Source organism: Lepus europaeus, chromosome 2 (genome assembly GCF_033115175.1).
Source record: "Lepus europaeus isolate LE1 chromosome 2, mLepTim1.pri, whole genome shotgun sequence".
Lineage (NCBI taxonomy): Eukaryota > Metazoa > Chordata > Mammalia > Lagomorpha > Leporidae > Lepus > Lepus europaeus.
Window position 1 is genome coordinate 17260160 of NC_084828.1, and position 22137 is coordinate 17282296.

A 22137-nucleotide genomic window follows, 5' to 3' on the forward strand; every position below is an offset into this window, starting at 1 on the left:
TTAAAACCTTTTGCCCCTGACATAGGTACTGTTGCTGCTGGAACTGCCATAGGCATCTTAATTTTACATTTTGACAAAATATTGTCCTCTACCACCATAGGAGCCAGAGTTTCTACCTCCAAAATTTTCTCCTTTCATGGGTTCCAAAACTGAAGATTGATTGTGTAATTGTCAAAATCATTGTAGCTTCCACGGCTTCCAAAGTTGCTTGCATCATTACCAAATCCATTGTAACCATCCCCATTGCCATCATAACCTGCACCACCTCAGCTGCCACCAAAGCCACCACAACTACTGACTTTTCCTCCATGACCAAAGTTGTCATTGCCACCAACACCATATCCATGACTACCACCAAAGTTTCCAGAACCACTTCGACCTCTTGAGGTGGGTGAAGCACTGGTTATCTCCTGCTTTGACAGGGCCTTCCTTGCTTCACAGTTGTGACCATTCACAGTATGGTATTTCTGAATGACAATCTTACCCACAGAGTCATGGTTGTTAATGGTCACAAAAGCGAAACCCCTCTCCTTCCACTGCCACACTCAGTCATTGCCTCAGTTACTTCGATTTTCCCATACTGTTCAAAATAATCTCTGGTGCGCTTCCATATTTACTTCAATGCCACCAACAAAGATCTTTTTCACAGTTTGATGTGCATCTGGTCTTGGAGGATCTTTTCATAATACAGCCCTTTTTTTGCTCCACAAATCTTCCATCTACCTTATGTATTCTTGCATTCATAGATGCATCCACCTTCTCTATGGTAGCATAGGTGACAAATCTGAAGCCTTTGGGACACTTGGTGTTCGGGTCTCTCATTACTGCAAAGTCCATGGGCATTTCCCATTGCTCAAAATGGCTCCTCAGACTCTCATCAATTGTGTCAAAGCTCAGCCCTCCGATGAAGAGCTTCTGCCTTTGTTTGGGCTCTTCAGGAGACTCTGACTTAGATATGATGGTGTTGGGAAGAGAGAAGTTGATGATGCTTCCTTAACGGCGTCCACATGTAGAAAGGAGTAAGCCAAGAGAGAACATATCCTGTGAATCACTCTTAAAACAAACAATGAAAAGCTTTACCTTCTTGTAAAGAAATATAGTGAAGCAACCTCAGAAATACAATGATTCAAATCAGATTCAAAGATCTTAGATCACATAAATGTGGTAATTTAATTTTCTACACAACGCTAAAAAAATTTAGGAGACAGGTATAATGTGGTATGTTGTGGACTGTTGGAATTTGACCATTTTGTCTTATGATTTTCACATTTTGATGTTTTTTCTTCCCATCTGTTCTTTTTTATTTAAATTTCTATTTTTTTATTTTAGCAAAATGCTGGCACACTAATGCATAGGAGACCTCATTTTCTATTTCCCTCTAATAACATTAGCCAAGAGCCTCTGGGGTGACTGATGTCAGAGAGATTCTAAGGAAAATGATGTGGTTTGAAAATGCATAATGTGATCTTAATGATAGTGCTCTATGAAAGATATTATGTCAGTTTGGTAATTACACAGTACAGACAAAATGAAATCTATTGTGATAGGTATGAATTTAGATTGGGTTGAGATTGCAAGCTACAATTAAAAATTTTTAGGTGATCATCTATTCAGTGACAGTGGTTAGTAACTAAATAACACTGTCATATCAATTGTATACATAAGACATGCATGTATAACACTTTGTACTTCATCAAATAACCCTATTTTTAGTAAAGTATTATCTAACTTCCTTACAGCATTAAATAAATCCAGCATTCTTTATTCATAGTTCCCATGAAATATTGAGGGAAAGTCACTGCCTATTCATGCAGTAGGTCCTTACTAAGCTGTACAAGGTTTTGCATTTGACAGTGGGCAAAAATTTCACGGGAGTGCGCAACAATGCATTTTGGTCAGCACAATTTACACTTATTTTCAGAAGAGCACTGAAGCTTTCAGAATTAAGCTTACTCATTTCCTAGAAATAATAATTATGCAACTCCAAGTGAAGTCTACTCTCTTCTTGACAGCATTCTTGAAAATCTTGACTCCTTGCTTCTTCTCTCATTCAATCACTTTGACATAATATTCATTTCTGATTTGCCTCCTACTACTGCAATCAGCTTCAAATGCTTTTCTGATTCAACTCTGTTTCCTCACTTCTGAATGGAAATAATCTCCTAAGGTACTCTTCTATTCATCTTCCCTAGCCTTTTCTCAACTTCCCCAAATCCCCTTCATTCTCTGAATAGCTTCAACCATCTCATGGATGCAACACCCATTTCTATGCATACAACTTCCAAATTGGCACCTTCACCCTTTTCTTCTGAAAACCAGACTTCAGTTCCCAATTCTTGGCCAGACAGTACTCTCTGGCTGTCACACAGATGTCTGTCCCTCTAAATATGGCCTCAAGTGAACTCATTGAACAAAATTGCTCCTCCATATGTTGTCTACTTGTACTCCCCACTCCCCCATTTCTAAAATATGGAATCCGTAAAGTTTCATGACTCCTTCTCTCTCAACCCCTATGTCCAATTTGTCACTAGAGACACATGAGTCCACGTTTGAAATGTCTCTTAATCTTTCTTCTCCTTTCCATGACCATTTTTTTCCATTGATAATTCTCCACCTTAAGATCTTTTGTCTGAACTCCCTGCCTCTTGTGTTTCAATCCATTCCCTGTATTCAACCATTTTAACACATCTTGACTTCTGTTGTCTGAAGAATGAAGTCTGAACTCTCAGATGTCTTTCACAGTCTTCTAACATAGATTTTAAGCAACATTCCCATGCATACATAAGAAATGCTTATTTCAAAATATGCCATGTGTTTATTTTTTTTTGACAGGCAGAGTGGATAGTGAGAGAGAGACAGAGAGAAAGGTCTTCCTTTTTGCCATTGGTTCACCCTCCAATGGCCACTGTGGCCAGCGCATGGTGCTGATCTGAAGCCAGGAGCCAGGCGCTTCTCCAGGTCTCCGATGCAGGTGCAGGGCCCAAGGACTTGGGCCATCCTCCACTGCCTTCCCGGGCCATAGCAGAGAGCTGGCCTGGAAGAGGGGCAACTGGGATAGAATCCAGCGCCCCAACCGGGACTAGAACCCAGTGTGCCGGCACCGCAAGGCGGAGGATTAGCCTGTTAAGCCACAGCGCTGGCTACCATGTATTTTATACTGTTAAAAATTAAAAAAAATTTTTTTTGCTTCTTCTCAGGCTATGTGTTCTGCTTTGATTTTCCTTCCCACTTTCCTCAAATTTTACACCTTTGAGACTTGGCATTTTTGCTCTCTTGGCCTGGGTAATTTACTTAATGCTTAGTAGAATGAACTTCTCATGGATTCTAGATAAGATATCATCACTTCAGAGAGGCTTTCCAGACTATAGACTCCAAAGGAGATTCTTCTCTAGTAATATTCTAGCACAGTTATTTACTTCTGACTTCTAGTTATTCCAAAAAATTTACAGCTAGCACCATATTGAATGGAGGAAAAGTTGAAAGCATTTCCAGAACCAGAAAGGATGCCTACTTTCACCATTGCTATTCAATATAGTTCTAGAAATTTTAACCAGAACCATTAGGCAAGAAAAAGAAATCAAATGGTTACAAATTAGATAGGAAGAAATCAAATTATCTCTGTTTGCAGATGACATGATTCTATACACAGGGGAATGAAAGGATTCCAGTGAAAGACTGTTGAAACTCATTAAGAGAATTTAGTAAAGTTGCAGGCTATAAAATCAACACACAAAAATCAATAGTCTCTGTAAACAAATACATGCCATGGCTGAGAAAGAATTCATTAGACTAGTACCATTCACAGTAGCTACAAAAAATTGAAATACTTTGGAACAAATTTAACCAAGGATGTTAAATATTGCAACCAAGAAAGAAATATAAGAAGACACAAAAAATGGAAAAATCTTCCATGTTTATGGATTAGAATAATTTAATCATCAAAAGGTCCCAAAAATGGGAAGTGGCAGCAGATTGAACATGTCTCTTTCTTTCTGTGTCTCTTCCGCTTTCTCTCTGTAACTCTTTCAAATAAATAAATAAATCTTTTAAAAAATAGAAACAAAGCCAGAGGCATCACAATACTAGATTTCAAGACATATTATAGGGCAGTTGTTAACAACGGAACCTGGTATTGGCACAAATATAGACATGTAGACCATGGAACAGAATAGATATCCCAGACATTAAGCCATGTGTTTACAACCAACTAATCTTTGTAAAATAGCCTAAAGTAAATCCCTGAAAAAGGCAGTCTCTTTAACAAATGGTGCTGGGAAATTTGAATGTATGCATGCAGAACTGTGAAACTAGAACTCTACCTTACATCTTATAAAATATCAACTAAAAATGGATCATCAAATTACTAGAACGGAACATCAGGAAAACGCTGCAATGTATTGACACAGGCAAAGACTTCTTGGAAAAGATCCCAGAAGCATAGGCAATCAAAGCCAAAAAGGCAAATAGGTTTACATCAAACTAAGAAGCTTCTGCAGTGCAAAAGAAACACTCAATAAGGTGGAGAGGCGACTGACAGAATGGGAGACAATATTTGCAAAGTATGCAACTGATAAAGGATTAATATCCAGGATATAAAAATAACTCAATAAACTCAATAACAAAAAAAACAAATAGTGCAGTTAAGAAATGGACAAAGGATATGAACAGCCATTTTTCAAAGAATGAATGCTCAGGATACTAGTCATCAGGGAAATGCAAATAAAAACCACAATGGGTCTCACCTTATCCCACTTAGAATGGCTATCATCCAAAAATGAAGAAAAATATTGCATGCTGGTCAGGATGTGGGGAAAAAGGTACTCTAAAACATTGTTGGTGGCAATGTAAATTAGTACAACCATTATAGAAGACAGTATGGAGATTCCTCAGAAATCTGAAAATAGATCTAATATATGATCCAGCCATCCCATTCCTGGGACTTTGCCCAAAGGAAATGAAATCAGCATATGAAAAAGTTGTTTATACCTTCATGCTTATTGTAGTTCAATTCACAATAGATAAGATATTGAATGAATCCAAATGACAAGCAAATGATGACTAAGCAAAATGTGGTATACTACTTATCCAGGAAAAAGAGGAAAATCCTGTATTTGGCAATGAAATGGATGAAACTGAAAACCATTATGGTTAGTTAAATAACTCAGTCTCAAAAATACAAATATATGTTTTCTCTGATATATGGTCATTAATATAGAATACCAAAATGTATAGGGATGAAATGGACATCTTGTGATATGTTTGTCATTTTTAGCTCTTATACTCCTGATGAACTGTGGTCTTCCTGCTTCTTATTTCTTAAATATTATGCTTCCTGGTGAATTAAGCCTATGATTACAGAGTGGATTACAATTGTCTTTGCAAAAATTAATGAAAAAAGGAATGAAGGAAGGGGCTTGGGGCAAACAAAGGGAAGGAGGGAAATATGGTTATCTCAGAATTATATTTATGAAATACATGAAATCAGTTCTCTTTATATTAACAAAAATGGATGGGAAAATTTTTATGTATTGGTTTATTTCTGCTTCCTCAATAAGAATAGAGTTTATTTTTAGAAAGCATTTTGTCTTGTCATTGCTTTCTAATTCTAAAATACTACATATCACAGTATATGCTCAGTAATATTGTTGAATGAATCGATGAATGAAAATCTTGTTCACTGAAGCGATGTATTTTGGCTCTTTGGTATATCATGTGACTGCTTTTGAATCTGGTCAGATAAGAACGCCCTTTGTGTCTTCAGTCCCTCCTTCTAGATGAGTTCAGTTTTTATGAAAATGATGTTCTCATTTTGAGCTTCTTTTTTTTTTAAATTTAGTTAAGTCATTATTTTAAAGGGAGAGGAGAAAAGCAAAGAAAATTGTTATATTATCTTGAACACAGAGCCAGATTTAATCTAGCTAATTGTTGTTTGACTCTTCTGGTGTAACACTGTGAGGAAAAGTCCCTGCAGTATTTTACAGAACTCTCTGAATTGAGACACAAGAGACTCAAGTCGTATTCTTTAGGCTGCCACTTTCTATACACAATCACGGTGAGGCAGTTCTTTAACCTCTGTGAACCTCAGACACAATTCACAAGATCAAGGCTGCAGTAACTGATCCCAAAATTCTCTTCCATGTTTAGAGTTCTTTGCTTCTTTGGCTCATCAACCTAACTCAATCATCCAATACTTATTAATTTTCTTCCCAAACAGGCACGATATTAGATGGTAGAGATACGATCAACAATGGACAAGGCAGACTTGAGCTCACAAGGATCTTACAGAATAATAGCAGGGATAGATATTTTAAAATAACACAACTCTTTTCCTGGGATGAAACAGGTACTTCCGCAGGAACTAAACACTCTAAATTTCACATATTTTTTTTCCAGAAACCAGCTTATGGCATAGCTAGTAACTTTCAGGACTTTCATTAGAAAGTGAGTCAAAGTTTTATTTCTTTCTTTTTTTTTTTCCAGTGGTTTTTTTTTAAACTTTTATTTAATGAATATAAATTTCCAGTATACAGCTTATGGATTACAATGGCTTCCCCTTCCCATAATTTCCCTCCCACCCGCAACCCTCCCCTCTCCCGCTCCCTCTCCCCTTCCATTCACATCAACATTCATTTTCAATTCTCTTTATATACAGAAGATCAATTTAGTATAAAGATTGCAACAGTTTGCACCCACATAGAAACACAAAGTGAAACATACTGTTTGAGTACTAGTTATAGCATTAAATCAAAATGTACAGTATATTAAGGACAGAAATCCCACATCAGGAGCAAGCGCACAGTGGCTCCTGTTGTTGACCCAACAAATTGACACTCTAGTTTATGGCACCAGTAACCACCCTAGGCTGTCGTCATGAGTTGCCAAGGCTATGGAAGCCTTCCAAGTTTGCCGACTCTGATCATATTTAGACAAGGTCATAAAAGACAGGGTGAGGATAGTAACCAATGATCCTAAGAGTGGCCTTAACCAGGTCTGAACAATTATACAGCATTAAGTGGGGAAGAGGACCATCAGTACACACAGGTTGGGAGTAGAGCCATTGGTGGTAGAGTAGAGGTTATGATTACAAAGAAATGAGGCCCAAGTGCACTAGACAGGGTCTAGAACAAAGGACAGAGTCATTATTAGATGTGCTAAGAAAGGTGCTGTCTAAGCTACAATTAAGTTTTCTGATTGAGAGGCAAATGGAACCTGATAGAAGGGGCTTGATAATAATCTGTTGGGCTTTAGGCTTTGTAAGTTAAGAGGCCCAGACCTATCTATCTCTTCACATGGGGTATATCCTAAGGGAGGTGTGAACCTGGTAGGGGAAGGCACTCTGTTGACTTTCATTACTTGGCTGGCCTGGGAGGAGAGCTGGCCAGGTAAAGGCAGGGGGCACCTCTAACAAGAAATTTACAGTTCTGCCTGGAATGTTGCTGACGCTACTTGACCATACCCTCAGCTGCAGTGGTCACTTTGGAAGTTGGGCTGAGTGAAGGGCTTTTCAGCTTGGAGCCAATAAGATCTGTGGCTCTGACCTGGGCATCCTTCGACTCCAGGGCAGGTCCATTTCCAGTGACCCAACTCTTGGCAGAGCTGCCGGGGCTCTTCACAAGCTGACTTCTTCTGAAGCCCAGGCTTACCACTTTGAAAGCCACTGCAGTGGACTGGCCTGTTGGGTCTCCTTTAGGGCAGATCACCATACAGATCAGCCATGAATAAGCCTGCCACCCATTGCTCTTGATGCCTAGCTTTCTTTTCCTCCTCGTTTGTGTTAAAGCAGACCAGAGGATGCAAGTCAAGGGAGTGCCCAAGTCCCATCTCTAATCTTCGGTGGCCTGAACTACAGGTCTATAGTCACAGGCATGTTCTGTAGTAGTTTTTCTAAGGTAGACAATGCCCATGAGGAAAATTATATTCTCACTTTAAAACTTTCTTTCCCTTTGGTCTGAAAGGGAGGTTTTTTTTTCTACTTACTGTATACTTTGCTGATGGCGAAGTGAATCTAGCTATGAGATTATTAGTTAAGTTCTTATTTTGGCTATGCTATTACAGAAAAATGTTAGCCATCTCTTATAAGGTCTAAAGATTAAATTGTGCATCCTACAGATTCCTTCATAATAGAATTAGTTCCCTACCTTGAAGAGAATAGAGAAATGAAAGAACAAGTTGGGCTTAGAATAGAGAAATGAGGGAGCAAGTCCTAGATCGCTTGTTGACAATAGCAATATCACATGAATACTTACCAAACCGTTTGAACCATTAGATAACAACTTAAGAAAACATTTACCAGAAGGTCCAATGCCTTCTATAAATTTTAAGAATCATGTATTTGAAAACACCTCTTAAATATCTAACATGGTGTAGTTTGTTTAACCAGTAAACTTAAGCACAACCATATAAAATGTTTTTAGTTTCTTTCTACCAACAAGTTTAAAACATATGATACACAGTTTCAGGTCACACAAATTAAAATGTATCTTTGATTGATTTTAGCAGCTTAAATTTATGGACAATCTTATCTATAAGCCATTTAAAATAAAACTCTTAATAAAATTTCCCCATGTGGACATACAATATGTACGCACATATGCTATGTGATAGCATAATAGACCAATATCAAAATCCAAAATATCTGGTTGAAATAAGATTCCTTAAAATCATGACATAACATAGACCAAATTTGATCATTATTACAAGGTGATTATTCAAATCTTTGAAAATAAGCACATATTTAAATAACCCATAGCTCTTAATAAAAATTCATCTGTTTTTGAACAATTATCAAAAAACTTATTTACACACAGGTTTTTTTTGGGCAACCAGCATGGTGGTAATGTTTAAAGATGGAATGGATTATTTTTAAGGTGTTTTAATTTTTCAAGTTCCTAATTTCTTGTTTTTGTATTTTGGAACAGGAGTAGGGTGGGTAGGAGAGACAGTGAAGAGGTGAAATTATAAAACACCATTAGACTATCTCAGCCCCTGCTGAAACATTTGGCTCTGACTAGTGATTTACATTTTACTCTGGCTATTAAGCCCTCAGTCTCATGTAGAGTAAATTCCATGTTCAGTAATATTCAAGAATCATGGGGTATGTGGTTTCTATTCATTCCAACTGAAAACCGAGCAGAGTGGACTTCTAAAACATTCATCCCTCACTCATGGGGAATTCTTACAGGCAATGGATACTTTCAGCTTCTGTTTCCTTTGCTATAACACTAAGACAAAGTGAACCACAGCAGATAGATGTTGGGTAGAATCTGTGGCTTGCCCCTCTCAGAACTCTACTAATGCTGCTTTCTCTAACACCTTTAAAACCTGGGTTAGCCTGTATTCTGAATCCTGAATATGTTTTTTAGTCTCTTCTAACTCCCCTTGGTGGCAAAATAGAAATAAGCTCTGTACCATATTTCTGAGCCACATATCATGGAAGGTTATATTTTTCAAAAGATGATTATTTCAATATCTCTTACTGCTAATATTCATTTTCAATGTGAACTCTCCATTCTACTCCTTTAAGAAGGAGACTATTTCTCCTTATGTTTCTGGCCTATATGAGTTGCTCAACAACCAGAGTGAATTAGAAGGGATGTTCTGGTACTTTTGAGACTAATTTATGAGAAGTCTTGTAGCTCTTGTCTTGAATATTTGCCCTTGTAGCAGCCCTTCTTAGGCTTATCATGCCCCAAGCAATGCTGTGAGACACCCAAGCTACATGGAAAGGCTACATGCATGTTCAGTGTTTGACAGCCCTAGCTGGATTCCAATATGCTACTCAGCATCAATTCTTAGCCATGTGAATGAGTAATTTTGCACACCTAATCCACGAACTTTCAGAGATCTCTACATCCAGCTGCTACCTGACTGATTCTATTTGAGAAATACCAAATAAGACCATTCACCTGAACCCAGTCAACAGTACAAGGACCACGACAATAACATTGCTATGTTGTGCCACTCAGTTGTGTAGTAATTAATAGAAAACCATAAACTTATGAGTCTCTTGGGTCAAGTCTTGGAGGAGGAGGAGAGAAGTACCACACCCTCTTAACTCCCACCAAAGGAGACAACAAGAAAGAGGCAGCTGCTTCCTTGTATCCTCTTCTCCCTGTTTACAATATTCTGTGTAATGGGGATAGGGCCCAATGTCCCTCAGAGGAGGCTTACCAAGCTCCTTGTTTTTGAATACTTCCAGATTTCTCCACAATGAGGAAGATTGACAGTGTTCTTCATGGTCATCCTTATGTTACCCATATTACATTGATGACATACATACAGCAAACCATTATGCATGCTGAATGCTATTTCTTGAGATAGAGATATTTTATCAAAATGTTCTTCAGAGCCATATTTTGATTCTTAATCATCCTTTACTTCAGTGATTCTCAACTTTAATCTGTTGGAATCAGACATTCTGAATCTCAGCTTTATCCTTTGGAGAGTGAACATATCCAACATCACAGTCCCTCTAGGCTTCTGTAATATATCTTAGACTGGGCAGATAAAAACAACAGAAATTTATTTCTTATAGTTCAGGAGGTGGGAAGTCTAAGATGAAGGCCCTTGAAGATCTGATGTCTGGAGAAAACCCGTTCCCTGGTGCAGAGTTGCGATCTTCTTTCTGTGACTTCACATGGTGGAAGGGACACACAAACTCCCTTAGGTCGCTTTTATGAGGACAGTAATCCCATTCCAGGGATTTTCCCTCCTGATCTAATCCCCTTCAAAAGGGCAGACTTCCTAATAGCAACAATTGGTGATTATGTTTCAACATGTGAGTTTTGAGAGGAAACACATATTCAGATTACAGCAGTGGGGCCCAGGAATTTCTTTTGAGAAAAAAAAGTAGCCTGGATGATTTTATGCATGGACTCAGGGGATCACACCATGAAAAATTCTGACTTCTTTGAAATCTTTTCTGTTTCTCAATCTTTAAACATTTTAAACTGTCCCTGAAATTTTTGAGTTATTTTTACCCTATATTAGACATGTTATTACTGAACATGACCTTGGGCAAAAATTGACAATGAGTTGAATGAATGAATTAAAACATATTTAGAAGTGAAGGCATTCATTAGAAATTGTAGGCTGACTGAGATAAATTGAAATTGTTGAATGCTAAGAAAAGTCTAATCTGAAGCCATCCCTAAACTAACTTCTTGGTGTAGGTTTGGGGTGCATGTGCAATTGTTTCAGCTTATTTGTTGTCACTTTGTCTGTATTTTCAGTTATCAGTTGACCATGGTCTGAAAATATTAATGGAAGATTCTAGAAATAAACCATAACTTTTAAATTAAGGTTAGAGTAGCATCACAAAATATAGTGTGATCTGCTCTTCCATCTTGGGACATGAATCATCCCTTTGTCCAGCATTTCTGTGCTGCCTTAGTTACCTATCTTGTAATGAGAAATAAATAGATATAGGGAGAATTTACACAACTTTCATTATAATATATTATAATACTTGTTCTATTTACTATTATTCTTGCTTTTATACTCTTATTGCCTAATTGATAAACAGAAAAAACAGTATGTGGAAGATTTGATATGATCCTCATTTTCAGGTATCCTCTGATGGTTTTGAAGTGTATCCCCATGGATAAGAGGAAACTTTTGAGAGCAGTAAACTGGCAAAGCACAGTATTGTAACAGAGATCTGGCAGAAAAGTTTACTCTTTGTATACTAGGATCTTCCAAAAAACAGGTAGATAACTTGTTTGGCCCAAGCCCACACTCTGCAGGCTTCCAGAAGGGGAAGAAGAGGAACAGGAGACGAGATGACTCAACAGTGTCCTTGGTGAAGATGCCCCCATCCTGAAGGCAGGCACAGGCAATTTCATTCCTGTAACTCACCAAGGAGCCTTCAGATTTGTGGTTTGCCTTCCTGAAGCCAAGTATCCATGGCCCAGGGCACTGACCTCAATCAGGAGAGGCTTTGTAATCCAATGCCAATCTCTCATTGCATTAGTGAAAATATGGAGTGAAGAGGTATTTGTGCCTGAGGACCCAAAAATTAGGTTTCCCATATTTTACATTGCCTGGTCATCATAACCATCAGAAGAAATTAGTGAATCACTATGAAATAATTTTTAAAATGAGAAATTGATTCGCTTAAATATTCATAGGCTTTAACTTTCGGTAAAATAAGATCCTATGAGTTGTTTAGTTGTATGGTTGGAGTTTGTAGGGTGTTCAAACTTGGTTATGTTTTAGAGGTTATCTCCCTCGCCCTAGTAGCTTTACAACACCCAAGGAACTTTCCCGATATGGGCGATTGGGGTAAAGATTCTCTGGTGTAAATTACACGACTGTCTTTTTTGAGATGCTCATTGTGTAGGGCTGCTGTTTCATCAGAAGTGGGCAGTTCAGTGTTCTGGATAAGAAGACTTGTAAGCGGTCAAGCTACAAGCCCTGAACAGCCCATTCTCAAAGTCCCTGCTGTCCTTTCGTACAGTGGCAGGGGTCACAATTCCCATTCCTTGGAGAACCTGAGATGGTTGCTTTCACCCCAAAACATCATCTTCCCCTGCTCATCCTGACTTACTCTACTGAGTACAAAAACTGTGCCCTCTCCTGCAGTCGTGGCAGGACTTAAAAAAAAAAAAAAACACAGTGCAGGCATCTTCTATCTGGCATAATAGTGTGCGAAGGAAAAGGGAGTCTTTTTTTAAAAATTCCTTTGTAAATCTATAGCAGCAAAAAACAAAACAATGCAAAATGAAAAAGCAAAACAAAAAAGGAAAAAACAAAATAAGAATCTATTTAGTTTTTTAATAGTACATTCTGTTACAAGTAATTTTTAAATTAAAATGCCTAATGTCTAATATTTAGAGTCTGATATTAAAATATTTGCATATTTGTCTAATATTCAATTTATAACAATATAAATTAAAATGTCTAATATTTGTAATATTGTATTAGCAACACCCTGAGAGTATCAAAGAAATGGAGGTCTGTGCATGCTGGTGATATAGCAGGCACAGTCTCCAGCAGAGATGACAGCAGTGTTAGGCAGGAGCAGTAATTAGAAATGAACCCAGGACAAAAGATGTGGAGGGCTGCTAGTATAAAGCACATTATTTAAACCAGGAGAGAGTTGCTGCAAGGGAAAAAGAAATAACTGATGGATGCCACGTCCTAGCTGATAGGATTTGTTTTAGATCTCAAATAGGGACTCCCAGGATTATCTGGTGGTAATGGAGCTGGTAGTGAGAAAATATTTTCCAGGTAGCTAGATTCTGCAAAACTAGGGATTTCTGACATGAATTCTATTTAGAATGGAAATGTTTCCACTGGCTTGTGGTAACTCTTGACCCCAGGATTACTTCCAGGATCTACACATTGATTCACACTTCCTGAAACTCAGTGAATCATGTAAACAGTTTTCTTGTTGGCTATCTGAAAAATTTAGAAATAAGCATTTTTATTCTCTGCCCTCACACCAGGATGCCAACACTCTTGAAGGACACTTAAATGGTGGCCTCTCCTTCTGAGCCATGTCTTGAGTAACCATCTTGGATCTCCATTGTGTGTCCATTTCTTTCCAGGCCACTGGTTAGTACAGGAAGTCATTAGAAATGCTTCATGTTTGTTTCTGCTGCTCTTAATTTTCTAGTTCCTGCTCTGAGTTGTGGAATTTACAAATAATTTAGTATCTCCTCCCCGTCTGCACACACTCCATTATTTATGCTTGTCTATCTTTTCATTTATTTAAATATTTACTATGTGCCAAAGACTATGGATTTCTTCTAGAGTGTGTTCCTCTTCTAAATTTCAATGCAGTTTCCCTAGACCTATGCCTGCTGATAGGTCCTTGCATCTAGGACAAAACTCAGCCTTATTTTCTCTTTTCTACCATAGCTCATCTCAGAAACCTGCTGGTTTACTACTACTTTCTCTTGACTCAGTCTGGCTTTGTCCCTAGCATAACTTTGAAGTTGGCTCTCACAGCTGGGACAAGTGTTGACAGATTTTAACAACTAGAATTCTGAGTCCAAGAAATAATGCACAAAACAGCTTTTCTTAATCAGGGTTCATTGTCTGAACCACCAAATACAGAACATGATTGCAACAACTGTTTTCTCAATTCTTATAACAATAGAGATTGGAAACAAGACATTAAAATCATGTCTACCAGTCATATAAATGATATTCGGTTTGATATAATTCACTGTTACTTATAAGGCATTTTGGTTATAAAAATTTCACCTTTCTTAGGTCTCACGTCTTCCATGAAGATTTCATTGACTTTTTCAGACTTTACTTCTCCATAGTATGTTATTTTCCATCTTTACTCTATTTTGTAATTAGATCAATTAGTATTTCCTATTATTGTCTGTTTTCAAGTATGCCTTGTCTCTTGAACTAAAGTAGTATCAATTCATGGAAGGTAATGCCATTGCCCAATACTAGGACTGGTAGTGTTGAATTAAAATGTGCTGCAGTGAATTGATCTGCATTCTTCTCTACTTTCCTGATGCATGCCTTGGTTCTTGTGTAAAGCCTGCCTTTTTGGAAGTCTGTTGTTAAGATAATTGAATCAACAATTACTCTGAGCCCTCAAATATTTGATTTATGCCTTGTTTTTGGCCTAAGTAGATGCCATGGTTTGTATAAGATTTGATTCTTGAACTCATTCTGGGCTTTAAACCCCAAAGTCATGGTTGATGGTACTAAGGGGGTAGAAACTTTATCCAAGTATGATAGTTAGGAGGTGGACATAGTGGGACGTCTCAGATCTTTTGGGGCAGTTCCTGAGAAGACAATTCTCACAAGATGGTTGGTTATATCATACAGCCCCTGGTTCTCCATTTCCTGATTTGCTGCATGACCCTTCCCACGCACCAGCTCTGCCATTGCCAGCTGCTGCCAAACCAATGGGGCCACTAAATTTTGAAATCCAGAACTGTGAGCCAAAATAAACGTCTTCCCTTCATAAGCTGTCACAGGTATTCCCCTGTAGTAATGAAAGGCAAACTCCTCTTTACCTGTCATGAGCCAATCTGTCATGAAATGCTGCCATTTTGCTCTTCATTGCTTTTTTTTTCCTTTTTTTAAAGTTTATTTATTTGAAAGTCAGAGTTACAGAGGGTTAGGGGAATGCCCGCCTATCTGCTGATTCATTTCCTAGTTGGCTGCAACAGCCAGAGCTGAGCCAGGATGAAGCCAGGGGCCAGGAGCTTCATCCTGGTCTCTCACATGAACACAGGAGCCTAAGCACTGGAACCATCTTCTGCTGCTTTTCCCAGGTCATGAGCAGGGAGCTGTATCTGAAGTGGAGCAGCCAGGAGAAGAAACAGCACCCATCTGGGATGTTGGCATTGCAGGCAGCGGCTTTACTTTTCTGTATGACAATGCTGGCCGTGACCATTTCTTAAATTGGTTTCTTCTCCATTTGTGTCACTCTTTCAGGTCAGACTTGGTAACTCTTTTTTAGGCTACCACAATATTTCTTAACTGATTTTCTTACCTTTGGTTTTATTTCTCTGTAATGAAAGCTTGTAGTTTCTCCCATTAAGAATGAGCCCATTTCTCTGTACTGCGCTTCCCTTGAATCTAAGCTGGCCTTGTGACTAGCTCTGACTAATGGAATATAGTGATGATGGAATATTCTACATTGTGAGCTCAGAACTCAAGAGGTCTGGGAGCTATCACTCTTGCTGCTATCCAACTCTTCAGCTGCCTTCAGATCCTTAAGAAATCTGGTAGAATCAATTGAGTTGACCTGACCAGAAGAATCATTCTCATTTTTACAAATTGAATCATCATTCTTTCAAACTTCTAGGTTTTGGATTTTTTTTTTTGTAAGCAGAACAAACTAATTACTAATTGATATACCTCTGAGATAAAGAAAACCAAATTGGACAGTTTATTTTGCTTATTCTAAAATTCTTTCCAACAACTGCTGTAAACAAGGCTCCCAAGATCTGGTTCTGCTTGACTTCTCGATTGTTATTTCTCATCAAACTCTGTGTCATGGTTTTTTGCTTGGCAGTGTGGAAACAATCGTAATTCTCCCTGTGCGCCGTGTGCTTCCTTCCTTTCCCGCTGTTCTTCCTCCAACTCCTTTCCACATAACTACCTGGTCACAGATTAAATCCCACCTCCTCTCGGATGCCTGACGTGTTAGATGTCTCTCCTCTGTGTTCTCATGATACTTTTCTCTTTTCCTGATCACTGCATTTAAAGACTTTCTTTTCAATTATTTGTGCTCCCTTGCTAAGTAGATCAATCTTTCTGAGACAGGTTTGCATCTTAATCTTATATTTCTTCCTGCTTAATAAATGCCCTATATATGTTTCAGGAATGAAAAAATGAATAAAATGTGGCATAAAATGGATAAGTTTGCAGTTGCTCTTTACTTTCTAAAGATCAATAATAGCCATTCTATTCATTTTTGTCTATGAATTCTATTTTTCCCTTGTTTAAGGAAATAATTCCTAATTAATATAAGCTTTATTGATATAAATCAAATTAAAAGTAGGAACACAGAATTTTTTATACAATAATTAAAAACTGTCATGTTTATATTAAAATACTTCAATATTAAAGGCAGTGATAAAACTGATGTCTTTCCTTTTCACAATTCTGAACTTGTAATTGTTGAATTTACTTAACTTGACTCCCTGGGCGAATTCTACCATCAGTTTTGAGGTACACTCTTACCTATCTGTACAGACCCACTCAGCAGAGGGACTCCTCAGTTTTATACATACATGAACTCTGAATGCCTGAAAGTCCTTGCTTACTTCAGATCAGGGAGCAAGTTATTTGTGTGGATGAGAGCACATCTGTGGCAGTCAGATGAAAAATGTTAACTGTATGATCATGTCGTTTTCAGGTCTCTTGAAGCAGCACAATAAGCTTCATTTAAAAAAAAAAGTTGTTTAGTGCTAAGGCGAATGACTTCTTATTCTTTTTCTTTTGTTCAAAAGTGTTTTCTTTCTTTTTCAACTTGATATTTTACTTGTTACTTCTGAAACAACATGTTTTTAATTTATGTTAGTCAAAGGCTTAATTCTCCACTAAATAAAGAATTATATGAATAAATGTATAATGAGCTAGTTCAGCAAGAATATAGGCAAGGGTTATAAACAATAATCATATGAAATATGTTCACTTTCACACATATACACTAAATTTTAAATTTAGACATTAAAAAATGAAATTCTTTCATTTGCATCAAAGTGGTTGTGACCAGAGGGCATCATGTTGAATGAAATAAGCTGGATACTGAAAGACAAATACTGCATGATCTCCATGTGTGGGAGCTAAAATTAAGAAGAAATTTTAAAAAAAAAGGAAATGCCTGTGTGTATTGCCAATATTGTGTTTTATAAAACTTTGTTTTATATCTTTCTCAAAAAACTTAAGAATTATATACTACTAAAATTTTAATTATATGTGTTTTTTAAAAAATGATTATTTATTTATTGGAGAGGTAGAGTTACAGACAGAGAGGGAGACACACACACACACACACACAGAAATCTTCTATCTACTTCCATGTGGGTTCACTCCCTAAATGGCAGCAAAGGCTGGAGCTAGGCCTATCTGAAGCCAGGATCCAGGAGCCTCCTCTGGGTCTCCCACATAGGTAAAGGGGCCCAAGAACTTGATCCATCTTCCAATGCTTTCCCAGGCCATCAACAGGGAGCTGGATTGGAGTAGGAATAGCTGGGACACGAACCGTTGCCCATGTAGGACGCCAGTACCATTGGCTGAGGCTTAGCCTACCATACCACAGTTCTGGCCCCAACTGAATATTTTAAACTTTCCTGTATATGAGTGAAGTTGCTTCTATCAAGGAAAAAAAATGCACATCAAATCTGTTAAACCCAGTGAATCTCTGTGTGATAAAAATCAAACATGTGATAATCTATGCACATATCAATAGGAATGAAGGTTGGAGAGAAGAGAATCCAAAGAAAACAAGAGAAAATAAAATTGTCCCAAATCAATATCCTAATATGGAAAGAAATAATGGAATAAACATATAACACATGTACTCACTTTGCCCACAAAATTATGACAAGACTGAGTCAGTCTATACACAGAAAGAGATATGAATATTTTGCTTGGAAATCCAAAGTGAAAATAAAGAGAGGAAATGACTTAGCAGGAGATTTGTACGTGAGCACTCTAACATACTCCTAGCATAGCAACTCAATCTCTATGCTCTGCAGGTGGCACTGGCTTGATTTTAAGAAATTATTAAAAAATCATGCCATCATATTTTTATAGTTGCTTGGGGTTTCCAATTTATCTGTGTGGCTTCTATCATGTGGCTTTTCAGAAAAATTTTCCACTTGTAATTTTGGTGATACAGTTTTTAAAAATGAGTATAAGTAATATTGTAATAGGGGTTTGGGTATAATTGACAGTCATACCCTTTCCTTTGATTACAAGTAGGGTTGTGTTTGTCCAGACAGATCATCACAACTCAGAAATGAAGACGGTATAGTGGGAATGGGCAGCAAAGTGCTTACACTATGAATCAAATAAAATCATTTTCCAGATTTTCAGGAGAAAAAAAAATGTGTGGTCCTGTTTTTGATTGTTTTGTTTTTTGTTTTTGTTTTTGAACTTGGACAGGTCAGACCTGGCAAATAACATGGGTGTGGTGGGAGGGTGGAGGTTGGTGATAAGAGGATTGGCCACTTGCCATGCGCAGAGAGGTTCAGTTTGTGAAATAGAAGCAAAAATAAAAGCATAATTTGATGGCTTAAAGGAAAGCAAAGTTTGATGCTGTTTCATAGAAAGTGTCATGATGTCTCTTTCTGTCCATCAAAGCTCATTTTACATTCCAATAACCATAAAAACATTGCTGGTTCTGTAAAAGAGAGCAAAGTAGAGAATCATGGGTGGGCATGTGTAGCAAGTTCTCACATGTGACCTGTAGCTAAGAATAGTGTCTGGCTTTGAGCAAGCACAGCAAAAAGTACTTCTTGTAGCAAATGGTAAAGAGGTAAGCATTGAGCCATTGCTGGTTGAGTTCCTTGGAGACAGAATCTCATTCTATTGAAGATAGTATATTAAAAAGAGCACTTTATTAATTAAAAGAAACCAGTAACGGAACACAACCAATGTAGACAAGTGAGAAGAATAATGTGGAGAAAGGTCTGTAGCAGTTTCTATAGTGGAACTAGCCCTTCAGCAAAACAATGCAACATTGATGATCTAGGCTGCACTGTCCAGTATGGTAGATCTAAACACATGTGGATGTTTGTTCAATTTCTTAAAAGATTTATTTGAAAGGCAGAGTGACAGAGAGAGAGGGGGAGAAACTGAGAGAAAGAGAGATGTACCATCTACTTGTTTACTCTCCAAAGAGTTACAATAACTGGAGCTGGGCAAGGCTGAAGCCAGGAGCCCAGAACTATATCTGGATTTTCCACATGGGAGGCAAGGGAACAAGAACTTTGTCCATCATCTGCTGCCTTCCCAGGAACATTATCAGGGAACTGGATCAGTAGCATAACAGGTGGAACTCGAACTGGTGCTCCAATATGGAATGACACTGTGGCAAGTGGCAGCTTAACTGTACCACGATGTCAGCTCCACATGTAGCCGTGTAATTTAAGTTCAGTAATAGTAGATAAAAATAAAAAAAAATTCTGTTTTTCAGGCACTTTCACCATGATTCAGAGGCTCAGTTGCCTTAATTGCCACATATGTCCAGTATCACGTTGTGCATCACAGAGTCATCAGTTCTATTGGACAGAACCAGAAGAGCATTGTCTTTGAAGCCTGGGATCGAACCCTGGGTCTACAACTTGGTAATGACATGGCCTTTGATTGCCATTATGTAACATGGGCATAGGTAATTGTGTCTACCTCCAAGAGTTATGAGGATTAAATAAATGAATTTTTATATTAAGTATATAGAACAATGCTTGATACACAGTGGTGATATATCAATAGATTTTAAAGAAATGGGTACCTACCGCCTATAATTTGTACTTTGCATACCTTTATGCTCACTTTAGTTTCTTTTTTAAGCTTTAGTTCAGGATCTCTCCTCTGAATAATAGCAATATTAGTACCAGCTAGATAGAGACTCCCTCCTTGGAGAACCATTCATTCTCTAGTAGCCCTCATCCTCCAAGTTTCTAACTTCTAATAATTTCAACATTATTCTTCTCTTCCAATCCTAAGGGCAGTAGCTACTTTCCTGCAAATACATTCTTCTTTTTTTTTTTTTTTAAGTTTTTGACAGGCAGAGTGGACAGTGAGAGAGAGAGAGAGACAGAGAGAAAGGTCTTCCTTTTGCCGTTGGTTCACCCTCCAATGGCCGCCGTGGCTGGTGCTGCGACCTGCGCATTGCGCTGATCTGATGGCAGGAGCCAGGTGCTTCTCCTGGTCTCCCATGGGGTGCAGGGCCCAAGGACTTGGGCCATCCTCCACTGCACTCCCTGGCCACGCAGAGAGCTGGCCTGGAAGAGGAGCAACCAGGACAGGATCGGTGCCCCGACCGGGACTAGAACCCGGTGTGCCGGCGCCGCAAGGCGGAGGATTAGCCTAGTGAGCCGCGGCGCCGGCCAAATACATTCTTCTTAATGCCTTAGCATTCGCTCCTTAGCTCTATAGATTTTCAAGATCCGGACTTAAAAAATTCTTTATATAAATTGTCCAGTTTCTTTTTAAAAATTTTTATTAACATAAAGAGAATAGATTTAATGTATTTCATTGGTACAACTCTAAGAAGATAGCCGTGCTCCCCTCTCTTCCTCTCTCCCTCCCTCAAGCTCCCTCCTACCTTCTTTTCTGTTTTTTTTCTTCTTCTTTTTTTAAATAAAGATTTTATATATTTATTTGAGGGGCAGAGTTACAGACAGAGAGAGGGAGAGCCAGAAAGGTCTTCCGTCCATGGATTTACTCCCCAAATGGTCATACAGTTGGAGCTGGGCTGATCTGAAGCTGGGAGCCAGGATCTTCTTCCCTGTCTCCCCAACATGTGCAAGGGTCCAAGCACTTGGCCCATCTTCCACTGCTTTCTCATGCCTTAAGCAGAGAACTGGATTGAAATAGGAGCACTAGGGAAACAAACCGGTGTCCTACGAGATGCCGGCACAGCAGGTGAAGGATTAACCAACTATGTCACAACACTGGCTCCTCTGTTTTTTCATAATTTTTGCAAAATCATAATTTCAGTTTACTCTAAAATCACAGGGTTAATATACCACTAATCATAATATTCAACAAATAAAACATAAAGACCACAGTTCCATAGAAGTATAAACAAGGGCTAAAAATCAATCAAATCATAAGATGTTCATTTCATTCCTATACATTTTTTGTGTTCTATATTAACTACTACAAATAAGAGAAAACATATGATATTTTTCTTTTAGAGACTGGCTTATTTCACTAAATAAAATGATTTCCATCTTGTTGCAGAAGATAAGATTTCATTCTTTTCTATGACTGAATAGTATTCTATTTGTATATATACCATGATTTCTTTATGCAGTCATCAATTGTTGGACATCTGGGATGATTCCATATCTTATCTATTGTGAATTGAGCTGCAATAAACATGGGGATACAGACAACTTTTTCTTTTTTTTTTTTTGGTGATATAAGGATTTTATTTTTTTTAGAAAACTTGAATAAATATAAATTTTAAAATTACAACTTTTGGATTATATCAGTTTTTCACCCACAACTTCTCTCTCACCTGAAAACCATCGCATCTCCTACTCCCTCTCCTATCCCACTCTTCATTAAGATTCATTTTTAATTATCTTTATATACAGAAGATAAACAGTATATACTAAGTAAATATTTCAACAGTTTGCACCCACACAGACACACAAAGTATAAAGTACTGTTTGAATACTAGTTTTACTGTTAATTCTCATACTACAACACATTAAGGACAGAGATCCTACATGGGGAATAAGTGCACAGTGACTCCTGTTGTTGGTTTTACAATTGGTACTCTTATTTATGAATTCAGTAATGACCTGAGGCTCTTGTTATGGACTGCCAAGGCTATGGAAACCTCTTGAATTCACAAACTCAAACTTTATTTAGGCCATAATCAAAGTGGAAGTACTCTCCTCCCTTCAGAGAAAAGTACCTCCTTCTTTGATGGCCTGTTCTTTCCACTGGGATCTCACTCACAGAGAC

The 22137-nt window shown here is 37.9% G+C and overlaps 1 pseudogene; it reads right to left on the bottom strand.

The window, feature by feature from the left end:
• LOC133750414 (heterogeneous nuclear ribonucleoprotein A1-like) lies at positions 1 to 14997 on the bottom strand (annotated as a pseudogene).
• Between the last annotated feature and the right edge of the window lie 7140 nt (positions 14998 to 22137).